Source organism: Crocodylus porosus, unplaced genomic scaffold (genome assembly GCF_001723895.1).
Source record: "Crocodylus porosus isolate Cpor-Errol unplaced genomic scaffold, CroPor_comp1, whole genome shotgun sequence".
Classification (NCBI taxonomy): domain Eukaryota; kingdom Metazoa; phylum Chordata; order Crocodylia; family Crocodylidae; genus Crocodylus; species Crocodylus porosus.
In genome coordinates this window covers 35,529,286-35,536,126 of record NW_017728909.1, presented here as the reverse complement: position 1 = coordinate 35,536,126, position 6,841 = coordinate 35,529,286, and positions in this window count along the sequence as shown.

Genomic DNA, 6,841 nt, shown 5'->3' with positions numbered 1-6,841 from the left:
GGGAAGAGAAAGAGGAGGAAGGAGGAAGATCCTCAATTAAAAAGAAACATACAATGAAAATATGTGCACAGGAAAGCAGTTCAATAGTTTAGTACCCATGTTAACCAGTGCTGGGGAGGGTTATTGTGGAGACAATGTGTTCAAACCTTAATTGCTATTCTAAAACAACATACTTTATTTCAAAATTCAGTTAAGGTTCCTAGGCGACAACATAGAGCTCCATTTACAAAACTCTCAGCACTTAAACGAGGAAATGAGCATGAAAGAGCTTCATAAATCTTACAGCACTGACACATGAACATGCACATTGTTCTTACCACGTAAAAGAAATCCATATTTCACAACAACACAGAAGACCTAATTCTGGTGTTAAGGTTCTTTTTTCTGTGGTTTACCTGTTAACTTGATTTCAAGATCTAAATATTTTTAAGAGAAACTGGTAAAGGGTAATGCTTTAGCATGCTTTCTCCTTTGTCACCCAGTATGCATGGAAGGAACTTTCCATAAAAGTCCTATATCCACTACTTTATGGTCTTTGAAATCTCTCGAAACTCACGCATGCCCTATAGCAATGATGAGTGCCATTGTCAGGTTAGTGTGAAATAAACACTGCTTCTACATTATAACCTCAAAGAGGCCATTCTTAATGGACTGACCGATGACAACATCCTGAGAGATAGCCAGCACAGGTTTGTTGTGGGTAGGTCTTGCTTAACCAATCTTATTTCCTTTTATGACCATGTGACCTATCACCTGGACAAGAGAGAGGAGATTAATGTCATATATCTTGGCTTTAAAAAAGCCTTCAATCTAGTATCTCATGATCACCTCTTGACAAAACTGGTCAACTGCAGCCTCGGGTCCACCACGACACACTGGCTGGGGCATTAGCACCGTGGTAGGACCCAGAGGGTGGTGGTTGATGGAAGTCAATCGTCATGGTGCCCTGTGACCAGTGGGATCCCCCAAGGCTCTGTCCTTGGACCTTCAGCATCTTCATTAATGATGTGGACATTGGAGTCAGAAGCAGACTGGCCAAGTTCGCCGATGATACCAAACTTTGGGGTAAAGCATCCACACCAGAAGACATGAGGGTGATCCAGGCTGATCTTGACAGGCTCAGCAAATGGGTGGACGAGAACCTGATGGTGTTTAACATCGAAAAATGCAAGGTTCTCCACCTTGGGAGGAAAAACCTGAAGCACCCATATAGGCTCGGCAGTGCTACGTTGGCTAGCACTACAGATGAAAGGGACTTGGGGTCATGACTGACCACAAGATGAACATAAGTCTGCAATGTGATGCTGCAGCTAGTAAAGTGAGCAAAACACTGGCTTGCATCCATAGATGCTTCTCAAGCAAATCCCAGGATGTCATTCTCCCATTGTAGTTGGTCTTGGTGAGGCCCCAGCTGGAGAACTGTGTCCAATTTTGGGCTCCACAATTCAAAAAGGATGTGAAGAAGCTTGAGAGAGTCCAGAGAAGAGCCACGCACATGATCAGAGGTCAGAAAAACAGACCTTATGATGAGAGGCTGAGAGCCATGGGGCTCTTTAGCCTGGAAAAGCGCAGCCTGAGGGGTGATCTGATGGCCACCTATACGTTTATAAGGGGTGACCACCAGTATCTGGGGGAACGTTTGTTCACCAGAGTGCGCCAAAGGACAACAAGGTTGAATGGTTATAAACTCCTGCAAGACCATTTCAGGCTAGACATAAGGAAGAATTTCTTTACTGTCCAAGCCCCTAAGGTCTGGAATAGCTTGCCATCAGAGGTGATTCAAGCACCTACATTGAATGCCTTCAAGAGAAAATTGGATGCTTATCTTGCTGGAATCCTATGACCCCAGCTGACTTCCTGCCCTTTGGGCAGGGGGCTGGACTCGATGATCTTTCAAGGTCCCTTCCAGCCCTAATGTCTATGAAATCTATGAAATCTAGAAATAAAAAATGAAGAATTCTCAAAAATCTGGCACTTGTTAAGCTTCTCCCTCTGCTCCTCTGGATGCAGAGGGGGAAGCTTGCACGCAATGGCTGCCAACCGCTCTGGTTTAAAAAAACCAGAATTTTCAAATTTCTAGCAGGTGCTCAGTTCTGAGCATGCAGGATTTATGAGGTTATACTGCAAAACTAAACATAATTCTGGTGGTAACACTAACTATAGTTGCCACATTTTTATTGTGCTCCTTTGTTTGTGGTATCCACTTCTTTTCTCTTGCCTTACATATAGAGTGTAAATTTGGTGTGGCAAAGTGGGGGACCCTTTTAATGATAAGGGTGAATAATTGTGTGAACAACAGTCTTCTCACTGAAGCCTATAGCTACTTATAAAATACAAATAATTGAAACAATAATAAATAATAACAATAATTAACATATTAATCACTAGACAATAGAATTCTAAAAATTAATTAATATTTGTTTTGAAAAATAAGCTATACATGCATGTAATAATGTGTATAAATTTCCATACTTGATAAAATATGGTACATCCATGGACTTGAGTTTGTATGTAGGTCTTTAGTATATACATGCATAATTTTTACATTTCTTTTTCAGAAGGGTTATTTATTGAACTTATATTTTGTGATGACTTAAATGAACAGTATTAGTTTTGGACTGTAATTAAGGTTATTTTGCTGTGATGAAATATACATTTTTTTAATCTTAAAGTAGGAAAGGAAAGTCATTGCATGGGATTAATAAAAGCAGAGTTAGGCTAATGCTGAGCATTTTAAAAAATCTGCAAACGAAGGTATAATGGATACTCATGCAATTGAAAAGACTAAGGCTAATACTGTTACTTTAAGCTCTTACTCAGTTTCAGTTTCAAATGTACTGAAAAACAGCTCATAAAGGGCTAGATTGCAAACCCTTTTGCTCACACCATCAAGTGAGTTAGTCATGCAAATAATCTTTTAAAAAATTATTTCAGTGGGGCTACTCCTATCAGTGACTTTTATTGATGTGAACAAGAGGTTCACAATCTGATGCACAGATTTAATAGTCAAGTAAACTTTGGCTATTGCTAATTCATAATCTGTACTGAATGCCAGTGGTGTAAAGCATGCCAACATTTATTGTTGGCCAATTTGTTTGCACTGTAAAATTATCGGACAATGTTTAGTGAAGAGTATTGTTGTATGAGGAACTCGTATTCAGCTAAATGAACATCAAAAGTATTACAAATAAAATCTTTTGTGGTTGAAACTCTTACCAATTGTAGTGTTTTATTTGTTTTAAAAATTATTTAAACCATCTTGAATTACTTAAACCGTGCATTTTGAGTGTTCCTTGATTTCATGCATATGATAAAAGATGTGCTAGAAATAAAATAAGCAGAAATAAAATTATACTCAGTATCAGCAAGAGGAAAATATATTTTACTTGTATTGTGGGGTATTACAATACTCAAAATTGAAGTTTTAGCAATATTTCCCCTTTACAACCCTGCATGCAGAATACCCTATACTAGGTATCCAGTGAATCCACATAAAAAGAGGTGTTTGGGAACCAGGATTTTTCTGTGAAAATGTTGCAGATAATATTCCTTTTCAACATTTTACTATTGGAACATTCTGATTTTTCCATAGGAAATGTTGAAAATAGTGGGAAACCGTTTCCTCCCCAGACTTAATATCACTTTTTTTTCTCACTATATCCCAACTTTTTCAGTTGGGAAAATCTACTTTTCATACTTTATTAATGTTTTCCAATTGGAAAAATATTGGGAAATGGTAAGAAAGTTTGAAAAAAGTATTACTTTTCATATTTACTAAATAGCATTTGCATTTTTAAGTGTTAACACTTGAAAATGAAAGTATTACTTTATCAAAGTACACGTTCTTACTGTTTTCTAACAGCAGAAAATGGAACTGAGCAAGCAAAGCAAATGTAATATTCAATATTCTGCATGTTTCCTGACATTTGCTAGTTGAAAGGTAACAAAACTCCACAATTTAGGAGCAATTTAAAAATACTGAAAAAATATTCTTCCACCCTATTAAACACCGGTGCTGCCTCACATGTGCCCAGTTTTTAAAACGGGGTTCTCAACCTTTTTTTTATTTTTGAGGCCCACCTCCCAGCCTGCTATAAAAACCCCATGGCCCACCTGTGCTGTTCTGTACACAGGAGAGGATGGGCCCAGCTCCCCAGCCCCAGCCATACGGCCCAGGTGCAGTGGGCAGTGCTCCGGCAGTGGGGAGCCCCAGTGCCCCACTCACCTGAGCAGCAGCAGTGTGGAGTCATGCCTGCCTGCCTGCAGCACTGCCTGCTAGATGGAGGCTGTGGGGCCAGGTGGGGCAGGCCTGCTCCTGCCCCTTCATTGGGACTTGCCTCAGCCCTGGGGCTAAGTATACTTCAGAAGTAGGCAGTGTCAGTCACAGCACTATTTGAAAGAGACTACATTTGACCTGAGCCTTCTAGAGGCTGAGAAGTGGCCTAATGTCTCTACTCCCCCAAATTCCTTAGTATATACATCTCAAGGTTTAGAATATACATCTGGGGTATATGTTCAGGTGAACAGTGTGTCACCTTGAGAGCCTATTGTTGTTTCTGGTGGGTTCTTGTCATCTGGAGACAAAACAAGAAGTAATGATCTGAAATTGCAGTATGGAAAATTTAGGTTGGATATCAGGAAGAACTTTCTAACTACAATGGCGGAGAAGCACTGAAACAGATTACTTAAAAAGGCTGTGCAAACTCCACACTTGGAAGTTTTTAAGACTAAGTTAGTCCAGCAGTGTAACCTTTGCAGGGAGGTAAAGGTGACTGGGGGTATCACCCCCAGAGGGTGATTCAGAGGGTGCCTGTGCTGCCACCACAGCCATATTGGGGGTGTTTGCCCTGAGGCAGCAGCAGCACCTGTCACTGTTGCAGCCCCTGCAAAAGGAAGTAAGTGTTAGCTCTTGCCCATCCTGCTGCCCAGGTACCAACATTTAAGGTTATACCTCTGGATTAGACAACCACTTGGATGTGATGGTTCAGATACAGATTATCCTGCTTTGTTCAGGAGGCAGGACTAAATGACCTCCCGAGGTCGTTTCCAGCCAGCCCTACTTTTCTATGATTCTATTATTTCCTATTATAAATTGATTTTGAAAAAAACCCTGCAAAATAAAACATTTATTGAAAAGTATTTTCAACACAAAAGCTTTCCCATTTAAACTAAATTGTGCCCCCCCCCTTTAATATCAGATCCTTCCTCACAGGTCCATTTGCTGTGAAATTCCTTCTGTCCTTCCCATGAACCAGTGCATCTATAGACTGAAAGTTTATTTATCTGGGCATGGGCATAGTTTTTAAATTTCTCCTCTTTTTCTTGTCTTCTTGCTTTTGACCCAATATCATGGATTTATACAAGAATGAAATAGACATAGTAGTTTTGCTTGCTTTTTCTTGTGGAGTTAAATTATGGTCCTATTGAAGTTACTGGGGTCAGATTTCACCCTTAGTTCTCATGACTGGTTTGGGCTCTCAGCTTTTGAGATACACTTTTAGGGACAGAAGTTGTGATATACAAGGTCAGACCAACAGGCATTCTAGTCCATTAGCCTGTTTCTGACAAAAGTGAAAGAAACCTAGAAGTGAGCAGTTCTGAAATGAGCAAAATCTGAAACTCTGCCCTGAACTTTCTACTTAGAAGGACACCAAGGCATCCTGATATTATAAAAGCACTGAGATGCCACCCAGTCCTGGTGGGCAGTGAACATGACCAACACAAGCCACTACCTATCTTTGGCTATCAGCAACCCCTGAGGTACTCAACTGCCTGGAGATGGTTGCAGTTTAGCTGTATTATTTAGTGCACCCTTGCAATATGAACATTTTCACTAAGTTTAAGTGGAGTCAGTGAAACATTTTTACACTGTGCACTTACCCTTGTCTTTGACAACAATGTTTCCAGCTCTGCTGTATGTGGATAATACACAAAACAGTACTGGACTCTTTTAAAGAAATTCCACCCTACACTGCATTCTTGTTACAGCTTTAGAGAAACCAGATACAGTGTTGTGTTTGCCAGATGAGATTGTGCTAAGGTCAACATAGATTGTGCTAATCAATACACATTGCTATAGCAATGAACATATTAAGCATGAAGAAAATTTTTACATTAAAGAAGATTTTTACATTTCTAGGGAGAGGGGAGGGCTTGGTTATACCCACTAGTTTGGCGTGAAATGGGTCCATTTCCTTCCCTAAATGTATCCTTGTTAGAGAACATGAAAGTGGTGATGGCCTTGCATGCAAAGCTGTGAACTGGGGGGAAACAAGTATGTTGGAAATGTTGTCTAATGTCTTTTGCCCCATACCAATGTTCTTGTCAAATCCATCCTTTTCTTCCCCGATCTCCCCAGAAGTTTGACCTGAAGTGAAAATTGTGTGCACGTATATATGTGTGTGTATGTGTGTATCTGTATCTATATATGTGTATGTATGTGTGCATGCCTATCTGTATGTATATGGATGTATACATGTGTGTATGAATGTATATGTATGCATATATGTGTGTGCATGTGTATGTATGCATGTATGTGTACACACGTGTGCATTTGTGTATATATATACACATGCATATATCTATACATATATGTGTGCATTATATATGTGTATGTATGTGTGTACACATGTGTATATATGTATGTATACATGTATATACGCATGTATGCATATATCTGTTGTATGTATGCATCTGTGTGCATGCGTGTATGTGTGCAAGGACATGCGTGCGTGTGATGGCCGGGGCAGCTTGGGGAGGGTTGCGGAGAGAAGCTGCAGGGGGAGTCTCCCGCGCGGGGCAGGCTCGGGGTGCGGGCCCGGGGGGCAGCCCACAGCCCCGC